This window comes from Oncorhynchus nerka, linkage group LG8 (assembly GCF_034236695.1).
Source record: "Oncorhynchus nerka isolate Pitt River linkage group LG8, Oner_Uvic_2.0, whole genome shotgun sequence".
NCBI lineage: Eukaryota > Metazoa > Chordata > Actinopteri > Salmoniformes > Salmonidae > Oncorhynchus > Oncorhynchus nerka.
The window spans coordinates 44,099,340-44,110,881 of record NC_088403.1 but is presented as its reverse complement, the minus strand read 5'-3'; the positions used below and the strand labels follow the sequence as shown (position 1 = coordinate 44,110,881).

General features: G+C 46.1%; 1 protein-coding gene across 1 annotated transcript in view; it reads left to right on the top strand.

Annotated features, from left to right (window-relative positions):
• Positions 1-764: 764 nt before the first annotated feature.
• Positions 765-11,542, top strand: part of LOC115133363 (zinc finger protein 219-like) — a 28,711-nt gene continuing 17,933 nt past the window's right edge. The window contains 1 exon segment of the mRNA XM_029666510.2: positions 765-942. The gene's annotated coding sequence lies outside the window, so the exon portion shown is untranslated.

The window sequence follows — 11,542 nt, the reverse complement described above, 5'->3', positions numbered from 1 at the left end:
AGACGCCAGTGCCTGTCCTTATTGATAGGCCTAATACATAAAAATAAATGTCAGCCAGATGCTGAAGTCAGTACCTCGCGCGGGTACAGTAAATTGATGGAGGGGCGCGTGGGCCGGTTAAAGGCAATGCACCTGCGCCACCACGAGCGCGGGCCCACGTGGGGTGAAGTTACTTTTACCGCGTGCTCTGCTTGGGTATTCAAATATCTGATTTAGAAGAGGAGGATGATTCAGAAAAATTCCGAGTTCAATTTGAAACTTCCGATTCGAATCATGATGAAAAAGATGAATTTTTGTTTCAACAGTGAAAAGTCACTTTTTAGTCACTGATCCAGTGAGTAAACCGAAACAGTTATAAAAACAGTGATAACAACAGCCTATCAATCTTTCTTCAATTTTTCCAACTTTAAAACCATAGGCTTCCGGATGTCTATCAAAACAACATTCAGATACCTGACGTGAATTCTTTTTAACTTGTACGCACTTCGATAAGACATATGTCTGCAAACTTTTGTAGGTTTATATCTATGCTATAAGAGTAGAGGCCACCTGATAGTAGGTTATATAGTGTCGTTATTTTTGGGCTGCAACTGAACCGGGCAGTCTGCCCCGTGTGTCAGTGTTCTAAAATGGTGCTCGTGAGATTATAATTACATTTGCAACCTACATCACTCGCCCTCCCACTCTCCTCTCTCTCTCTCTCTCTCTCTCTTTTATTCACTCACTTACTCACTACTGCACAATAAATGGATGTTTGAAAAAATGTGTGAGAGAGAGCGAAAGGGAGGAGGAGAACAGGGTGAGCTAAGGGAGGGGGAAAACGGCGTATGCTTGTATACAACAACCCCTGATTTCCATTTTTTCCCCAACTCGTAATGTATTTAATTCAAGTGAAACGTAATCATGACGTGTCCTGTCATTAATCCGCCCGCCGCCTCTCCCGTAAGTACATAGAGTCTTACTTTCATCATAAATATCTAGTTAATTTACAATATATACTATCCATACGTTTACATGTGCACTTTTATATAGGGTGGTATGGAACTGCGGTTGTGTAGCACTATAGTAAAACCTCTCCAAAATTGTTGTATTTGTCGCGTTTGTTGTTGTCTCCATGAACAACAAATATCTGACGACGACTTTTTCTTTTTGCAAATCCGTGTAATCACCCTATAGTTGCAGTGATTGAAGCGCATTGTAGCTCCATTTTATCTCGCCTTTTAAAAACATATATTTTTTTACACACATTACAGTTTTTATGTTTCAAGTTTTATTAGTCGGTATGTAGGCTACGGGATACACATGGTATACACCGTCCAACGAAATCGAAATGTGTTTGTATTGTGAGTGGATTGTTGAGAGTGATTGGCGGGTTGCACTATAGTGTGTGGCGTGTGTGTGTGCTGCATGTATGTTCCCATGCACTCTTCGGCACTTTTCTGTGTGTCATGTATGAAGCCGGTGTTGTATGTGCGCGCGTGGCCGACCGTCTGCATGCGTTAGCCCTATACGGTGACATGACAAAAGTGAGAACGGATTCTATATATCACGATGGATTAGTTTCAGTTATAACTTGGGGCCTAAAATGTACTACTTGAATTGTCGGATAACGTATGCCTACACCGTAAAAATTGTTTGTAAATGGTAAATTGAATTACGTTATGCTATTTGAAGTGCACTAAAAGTCAACTAAAGTGAACGCACAAGTAGGCTAACCTATAAACTAACACAAAGTTCTGTATTAAATGTATTGCTATAGCCTAAGAAATACAATCATTGGCTACTGCAGAAGATATGGCAATTGCATTCATCCATGCATAGGCCTACACATCGGGTTTAATTCACAACATTAAAACATATATCGTAGCTTTTGACAAAAATAAGTTGCAAATTTGATCAATCGTTATGTTTTTTGATTATCCGTTTTATTTTTGGGTTAACTACATGTTCGAGTGTGATTTACAAAGCTGCAACGCAACAACATTCTAGGTAGAGACGATAAACCAGGATAATTATTTTGTTGGAGACGCATTACGTACGGCACATTGTTTTTAAGATGACCAATTTAACCAGATGTAGCCTAAATAGGTAGCCTAGTCTATTCGTCCAGGCTACACCTATCCAGCTGTAGGCCTATCCAACGGTTTTTTAAAACCATAGTCCTCCCACTATGCTACTACTATATTTACTACGACTATTACAAGGCTACTACTATTACAACCGGTAAACTTGTCCTAGCGTCACCTCTTACGAGTGCAAGCTTCACTGTAGCCATAGGCTACCTCTCTCCTTTTGGGCTACAGTGATTTCGCAAGAAAGTAGCAAGTGTGTTGCGTGCAACATCTCATTCTGAAAATACAAGTTGTTTCCCGGCGGTTGATATAAGTTATAGGGTTGTTTTCTGTAGCCTACGTGTGCTGGATAAAATGTGATCATGTTTGATTTAGTTTGAGGGGGATGGATGGGGAGATTGGCAGCGAAATTCAAGATGAAATCCATGATGGCACTTTTCTCGTTCTCCGATTTCTCCCCGCAACACTCATGTCTTTTCCCCTCCCTTTCAGTCTTTTGTTATAGAAAATTTAGGAACAAAATGGATGGAGCATGGGGGAGCGATATACATGACACACAGAGAGTAGGCAACGACCGTGACTCGTCAACGGCTTTGAGATTAAACAATCGTGTTACTATGTTCACTTAGGGGATTTAATCATATTTTAACAGCTAAAGAGCAGCTGCGAAAATGACTAATCTAATCTCGTTTTTTGGACGTTATGTAGACTAGGCGTCCGCGCATTGTTTGTTGATAGTTATTTATTTCATTAATGTGGCTGTTTAATTGAGATGGCCGCGAGAGAGAAGGCAGGGGAAAGAGCGACTGAAAATGGTTGCACGTTATTGACGCACATCATAAGGGAGAGCAGGAAATTCCTCTCCAGATAACAGGCAGACGTGTCATCTGTGGTGACCGGAGAAGAGCGAGACTCCCGTCGCTGTGTTTCAAACCCCATAGCGACAGAACATGTTTTAGACATGTTTAAATGTCCAGTTTTCATAGGCCTACTACATACCATAGTTTGATTCAACACTTTAGATGTGTCCACAGGAAATCAATGTAATGTGATAAGTGTACAGCCTTACTTTTCTTTTTTTTGACATTTTCAGCTTGCAGTCTAGTTTGGGATTTCCCACCTGAAGCAAACAGTCCAACTTTAACTAGATACACTCTAGCTCCCTAAAAGGTATCTTATTATTGGATATTTTAACACTTTTCAATAAGTGCCATCATTTGAGGGACAGAGTGTGCCATCTTTAGATGCTGTTAAAAATCAAGATAGAGTGTTGGGCTTGGATTCAGTGGGAAGAATTCATGATTTTTATGATAATTTAGGTTTCCTGTCTCTTACTGTCTTGTACCCTACCTCCTCAGAAAAACACTTGAGGGATGCAACATCCAGGTGCTCTCTCTCTCTCTCTCTCTCTCTCTCTCTCTCTCTCTTTCTTTCTCTCTCTCTCTCTCTCTCTCTATCTCTCTCTCTCTCTTTCACACACACTCAAGGAGCATTCCAATCAAGCCACTGATTGATTTAATTGTGTCATTAAGGCTCTGTGGGATAGATAGATAGATAGATAGATAGATAGATAGATAGATAGATAGATAGATAGATAGACAGACAGACAGACAGACAGACAGACAGACACACAGACACCTGCTCGGCCTGCTCAGTGAGGGTGCATGGTGACATGTAAAGACTGCTTCTCTGCCTGAGTTCGGCTCGAAAATGTTTCTGCAGCGTAGCATAAACCCATACTAGTAGACCTGTACAAGCAATCACTCCTAGCCCTTCAGCAAGTTTAGAGTAGCATATCCCATTCACATTTTCAGCTCTCAAAACATTCAATGCTGTTGTAGCATACAAAGAAACCTTACTAGGGCAAGTACTCCTCTTAGAGTTAGACCTTTAATGGTTGAATTAACATATTGCAGATAGTCGTATATAACAATGTGTACTTACATTGTCATTACACTGTAATTAAGGTAATCAGACCGGTAACCTCTGATCCAACAAGATTAGATAGGTGAAAGCAAAGGCTGTATCACATAACTTTAGAGTTAGTGTGATGAGGCCAATTATAAACTGGGTGGTTTGAGCCCTGGATGCTGATTGGCTGACAGCCATGATATATCAGACCGTATACCACGGGTATGACAAACATTTGTTTTTACTGCTCTAATTACGTTAGTAACCAGTTTATAATAGCAATAAGGCACCTTGGGGGTTTGTGGTATATGGCCAATATACCACACCCTCTCGTGCCATATTACTTAACTATACTATGGATGCATCCCAAATGGCACCCTTTCCCCTATATGGAGCACTACTTTAAGTAGTGTGATAAATAGGGATTAGGGTACCATTTGGGACTTACCCTATAAGTCAAATTACATTTAATTTGTCACATACGCCGAATACAGCAGGTGTAGCGTTTCACCTTACAGTGAAATGCTTACTTACAAGCCCTTAACCAACAATGCAGTTTTAAGAAAATAAGAAAAGTAAGAGATAAGAATAATAAATGATTAAAGAGCAGCAGTAAATAACAATAGCGGGGATATATACAAGGGGAACCGGCGCAGAGTCAATGTGCGGGGGCACCGGTGTCGAGGTAATTGAGGTAATATGTACATGTAGGTAGAGTTATTACAGTGACTACGCATAGATAATCACAGAGAGTTCCGGCAGGGGTAGAAGTCTGGGTAACCATTTGATTAGCTGTTCGGGAGTCTTATGGCTTGGGGGTAGAAGCTATTTAGAAGCCTCTTAGACCTAGACTTGGCGCTCCAGTACAGTGCGGTAGCAGAGAGAACACTCTATGACTAGGGTGGTTGGAGTCTTTGACTATTTTTAGGACCCTCCTCTGACACCGCCTGGTATAGAGGTCTTGGATGGCAGGAAGCTTGGCCCCGGTGATGTACTGGGCCATACGCACTATCCTCTGTAGTGCCTTGCGGTCGGAGGCCATACCAGGTGGTGATGTAACCCATCAGGATGCTCTCAGTGGTGCTGCTATAAAACCTTTTGAGGATCTGAGGACCCATGCCAACTCTTTTCAGTCTCTTGGGGGGGAATAGGTTTTGTCGTGCCCGCTTAACGACTGTCTTGGTGTGCTTGGACCATGTTAGTTTGTTGGTGATGTGGACGTCAAGGAACTTGAAGCTCTCAACCTGCTCCACAACAGCCCCGTCGATGAGAATGGGTGCATGCTCAGTCCTCCTTTTCCTGTAGTCCACAATCATCTCCTTTGTCTTGTTCACCTTGAGGAAGGTTGTTGTCCTTGCACCACACGGTCAGGACTCTGACATCCTCCCATCGTGTCGGTGATCAGGCCTACCACTGTTGTGTCATCAGCAAACTTAACGATGGTGTTGGAGTCGTGCCTGGCCATGAGTGAACAGGGAGTACAGGGGGGGACTGAGCACGCACCCCTTGAGGTGCCCCCGTGTTGAGGATCAGTGGCGGATGTGTTGTTACCTACCCTTACCACCTGGGGGCGGCCCGTCAGGAAGTCCAGGATCCAATTGCAGAGGGAGGTGTTTGGTCCCGGGGTCTTTAGCTTAGTGATGAGCTTTGAGGGCACTATGGTGTTGAACGCTGAGCTGTAGTCAATGAATAGCGTTCTCACATAGGTGTTCCTTTTGTCCAGGTGTGAAAGGGCAGTGTGGAGTGCAATAGAGATTGCATCATCTGTGGAGATGTATGCAAATTGGAGTGGGTCTACTGTTTCTGGGATAATGGTGTTGGTGTGAGCCATGACCAGCCTTTCAAAGCATTTCATGGCTACAGACGTGAGTGCTACGGGTCGGTGGTCATTTACATTTACATTTAAGTCATTTAGCAGACGCTCTTATCCAGAGCGACTTACAAATTGGTGCGTTCACCTTAAGACATCCAGTGGAACAGCCACTTTACAATAGTGCATCTAAATCTTTTAAGGGGGGTGAGAAGGATTACTTTATCCTATCCTAGGTATTCCTGAAAGAGGTGGGGTTTCAGGTGTCTCCGGAAGGTGGTGATTGACTCCGCTGTCCTGGCGTCGTGAGGGAGTTTGTTCCACCATTGGGGGCCAGAGCAGCGAACAGTTTTGACTGGGCTGCGCGGGAACTGTACTTCCTCAGTGGTAGGGAGGCGAGCAGGCCAGAGGTGGATGAACGCAGTGCCCTTGTTTGGGTGTAGGGCCTGATCAGAGCCTGGAGGTACTGAGGTGCCGTTCCCTCACAGCTCCGTAGGCAAGCACCATGGTCTTGTAGCGGATGCGAGCTTCAACTGGAAGCCAGTGGAGAGAGCGGAGGAGCGGGGTGACGTGAGAGAACTTGGGAAGGTTGAACACCAGACGGGCTGCGGCGTTCTGGATGAGTTGTAGGGGTTTAATGGCACAGGCAGGGAGCCCAGCCAACAGCGAGTTGCAGTAATCCAGACGGGAGATGACAAGTGCCTGGATTAGGACCTGCGCTGCTTCCTGTGTGAGGCAGGGTCGTACTCTGCGGATGTTGTAGAGCATGAACCTACAAGAACGGGCCACCGCCTTGATGTTAGTTGAGAACGACAGGGTGTTGTCCAGGATCACGCCAAGGTTCTTAGCGCTCTGGGAGGAGGACACAATGGAGTTGTCAACCGTGATGGCGAGATCATGGAACGGGCAGTCCTTCCCGGGAGGAAGAGCAGCTCCGTCTTGCCGAGGTTCAGCTTGAGGTGGTGATCCGTCATCCACACTGATATGTCTGCCAGACATGCAGAGATGCGATTCGCCACCTGGTCATCAGAAGGGGAAAGGAGAAGATTAATTGTGTGTCGTCTGCATAGCAATGATAGGAGAGACCATGTGAGGTTATGACAGAGCCAAGTGACTTGGTGTATAGCGAGAATAGGAGAGGGCCTAGAACAGAGCCCTGGGGGACGCCAGTGGTGAGAGCGCGTGGTGAGGAGACAGATTCTCGCCACGCCACCTGGTAGGAGCGACCTGTCAGGTAGGACGCAATCCAAGCGTGGGCCGCGCCGGAGATGCCCAACTCGGAGAGGGTGGAGAGGAGGATCTGATGGTTCACAGTATCGAAGGCAGCCGATAGGTCTAGAAGGATGAGAGCAGAGGAGAGAGAGTTAGCTTTAGCAGTGCGGAGGGCCTCCGTGATACAGAGAAGAGCAGTCTCAGTTGAATGACTAGTCTTGAAACCTGACTGATTTGGATCAAGAAGGTCATTCTGAGAGAGATAGCGGGAGAGCTGGCCAAGGACGGCACGTTCAAGAGTTTTGGAGAGAAAAGAAAGAAGGGATACTGGTCTGTAGTTGTTGACATCGGAGGGATCGAGTGTAAGTTTTTTCAGAAGGGGTGCAACTCTCGCTCTCTTGAAGACAGAAGGGACGTAGCCAGCGGTCAGGGATGAGTTGATGAGCGAGGTGAGGTAAGGGAGAAGGTCTCCGGAAATGGTCTGGAGAAGAGAGGAGGGAATAGGGTCAAGCGGGCAGGTTGTTGGGCGGCCGGCCGTCACAAGACGCGAGATTTCATCTGGAGAGAGAGGGGAGAAAGAGGTCAGAGCACAGGGTAGGGCAGTGTGAGCAGAACCAGCGGTGTCGTTTGACTTAGCAAACGAGGATCGGATGTCGTCAACCTTCTTTTCAAAATGGTTGACAAAGTCATCTGCAGAGAGGGAGGAGGGGGGAGGGGGAGGAGGATTCAGGAGGGAGGAGAAGGTGGCAAAGAGCTTCCTAGGGTTAGAGGCAGATGCTTGGACTTTAGAGTGGTAGAAAGTGGCTTTAGCAGCAGAGACAGAAGAGGAAAATGTAGAGAGGAGGGAGTGAAAGGATGCCAGGTCCGCAGGGAGGCGAGTTTTCCTCCATTTCCGCTCGGCTGCCCGGAGCCCTGTTCTGTGAGCTCGCAATGAGTCGTCGAGCCACGGAGCAGGAGGGGAGGACCGAGCCGGCCTGGAGGATAGGGGACATAGAGAATCAAGGGATGCAGAAAGGGAGGAGAGGAGGGTTGAGGAGGCAGAATCAGGAGATAGGTTGGAGAAGGTTTGAGCAGAGGGAAGAGATGATAGGATGGAAGAGGAGAGAGTAGCGGGGAGAGAGAGCGAAGATTGGGACGGCGCGATACCATCCAAGTAGGGGCAGTGTGGGAAGTGTTGGATGAGAGCAAGAGGGAAAAGGATACAAGGTAGTGGTCGGAGACTTGGAGGGGAGTTGCAGTGAGGTTAGTGGAAGAACAGCATCTAGTAAAGATGAGGTCGAGCGTATTGCCTGCCTTGTGAGTAGAGGGGGAAGGTGAGAGGGTGAGGTCAAAAGAGGAGAGGAGTGGAAAGAAGGAGGCAGAGAGGAATGAGTCAAAGGTAGACGTGGGGAGGTTAAAGTCGCCCAGAACTGTGAGAGATGAGCCGTCCTCAGGAAAGGAGCTTATCAAGGCATCAAGCTCATTGATGAACTCTCCGAGGGAACCTGGAGGGCGATAAATGATAAGGATGTTAAGCTTGAAAGGGCTGGTAACTGTGACAGCATGGAATTCAAAGGAGGCGATAGACAGATGGGTAAGGGGAGAAAGAGAGAATGACCACTTGGGAGAGATGAGGATCCCGGTGCCACCACCCCGCTGACCAGAAGCTCTCGGGGTGTGCGAGAACACGTGGGCGGACGAAGAGAGAGCAGTAGGAGTAGCAGTGTTATCTGTGGTGATCCATGTTTCCGTCAGTGCCAAGAAGTCGAGGGACTGGAGGGAGGCATAGGCTGAGATGAACTCTGCCTTGTTGGCCGCAGATCGGCAGTTCCAGAGGCTACCGGAGACCTGGAACTCCACGTGGGTCGTGCGCGCTGGGACCACCAGATTAGAGTGGCCGCGGCCACGCTTTTACCATAGTGTTCTTGGGCACAGGGACTATGGTGGTCTGCTTGAAACATGTTAGTATTACAGACTCAGACAGGGAGAGGTTGAAAATGTCAGTGAAGGCACTTGCTAGCTGGTCAGCGCATGCTCGGAGTACAAGTCCTGGTAATCCGTCTGGTCCTGTGGCCTCGTAAATGTTGACCTGTTTTAAGGTCTTACTCACATCGGCTGCAGAGAGTGTAATCACACAGTCGTCCGGAACAGCTGATGCTCTCATGCATGTTGCAGTGTTAGTTATTCAGAAAGTCTGGTATGCTTGTGTCACTGGGTAGCTCTCGGCTGTGCTTCCCTTTGTAGTCTGTAATAGTTTGCAGGCTCTGCCACACCCGAGACGCGTCGGAGCCGATGTAGTATGATTCGATCTTAGTCCTGTATTGACGCTTTGCCTGTTTGATGGTTCGTCGAGCATAGCGGGATTTCTAAAAAGCTTCCGGGTTAGAGTCCCGCAGAGAGCGGCAACTCTACCCTTTAGATCAGTGCGAATGTTGCCTGTAATCCATGGCTTCTGGTTGGGGTATGTACGTACAGTCACTGTGGGGGACGACATCCTCGATGCACTTATTGATGAAGCCAGTCACTGATGTGGTGCACCCCTCAATGCCTTCAGAAGAATCCCGGAACATATTCCAGTCTGTGCTAGCGAAACAGTCCTGTTGTTTAGCATCTGCTTCATCTGACCACTTTTTTATAGACCGAGTCACTGGTGCTTCCTGCTCTAATTTTTTGTTTGTGAGCAGGAATCAGGAAGATAGAATTATGGTCAGATTTGCCAAATTGGAGGGTGAGGGAGAGCTTTGTACACGTCTCTGTGTGTGGAGTAAAGGTGGTCTACAATGTTTCTCTCCCTCTAGTTGCACATTTAAAATGCTGATAGAAATGAGGTAAAACTGAGTCAGTGTATGTTGACCGTTATAAGGATCATAAATTACTGTTAGCTAGGGGCTGTAAAGCTAGGGGTCAGCTTGCTGCTTGACCACTCAGTCTCCTAGCCAACATCAATATTCATGATGTTATGGAATCTGTCTGGTCCAGACCAGTAGGGCTCAAACTACCAGTTGATGTAGCTAAAAGTCACTCACACAAATGTTACAGAAGGTGTAACACTTGTTACACATAGAAGTCGTAATGAGGACACGTTGGAGCTTAGATTGGACTAATTGCTCTAGTTTTATAAAGGGTTATGTCCTGATAGAGTTGGGATCTACATATTTGGAAGTTTGATTGAGGGACTCATCCATGGAATGCTTCTGCTAAGACGATCTGACCTCTTTAATGCACGGTCGCATAAAAATCGGGTTAATGCATTACACTTCCAGTTCACGTTCATAGCCTACATATTAATTCTGCATAGTCTTATGCCCCTTCACATACTTCTCTTCATCTGGATGATAACTATAAAGAGGAGAGGAGGCAAGAACGGGGTCGTGTCCAGTAGACAGAAACATTTTCTTCTATTGCATAAAGTTTAGCAACGGTGTGCCCAACTAAACATTGCCAGCTGAAGGAAAAACAGAGAGAGGAGGAAAAACAGAGAGAGGAGGAAAGAAAACGGTGAAGTGAGGCCAAAGGTCAAGAATCAGGACACAGCGAGTGAGAGAAGTCAGACAATCCACCCTCCATTCAGAGAAGCCAAAGAACAAAAAAAGAGCGGTAATGAAAAAGTGCAAGCCAGATAAAGTGAGGGGAGCGAGGGAGGGAAAGAAGAGAGAGGGGGTTCAGGGAAAGGTGAAAGCCCGGAAATGAATCCCGTCTGTGGGGAAGTTTTGCCGCGTGACCACGGCGATAAAAACTACAGCAGGCCCTGAGTTACTGTACCACACAGAGAGAGAAAAACACACACACACTTTCCCTCACACAGGCCCTCACTCACACATACACACTTAAACACACACATAAGCCATCAGACACACAAACGCACTAACACCCACATAAACACACATAGGCTCGATCACACACACACACATTTGAACACACTGGCCTTCACATGCGTACAGTATTTGCAGCACACACACTAATAACAAGACACATAAACTGTAGACACGCACACACTGACAAAAACAGTTACAAAAACAGGTACACAAACTCACATACTTAAGGAAACACCCCCAGATCCTACATACAGTTGAAGTCGGAAGTCTACATACACCTTAGCCAGGTACATTTAAACTCAGTTTTACACAATTCCTGACATTGAATCCGAGTAAAAATGCCCTGTCTTAGGTCAGTTAGGATCACCACTTTATTTTAAGAATGTGAAATGTCAGAATAATAGTAGAGAGAATGATTTATTTCAACTTTTATTTCTTTCATCACATTCCCAGTGGATCAGAAGTTTACATACACTCAATTAGTATTTGGTAGCATTGCCTTTAAATTGTTTAACTTGGGGCAAACGTTTCGGGTAGCCTTCCACAAGTTTCCCACAATAAGTTGGGTGAATTTTGGCCCATTCCTCCTAACAAAGCTGGTTGTAACTGAGTCAGGTTTGTAGGCCTCCTTGCTCACACACGCTTTTTCATTTCTGCCAACACATTTTCTATAGGATTGAGGTCAGGGCTTTGTGATGGCCACTCCAATACCTTGACTTTGTTGTCCTTAAGCCATTTTGCCA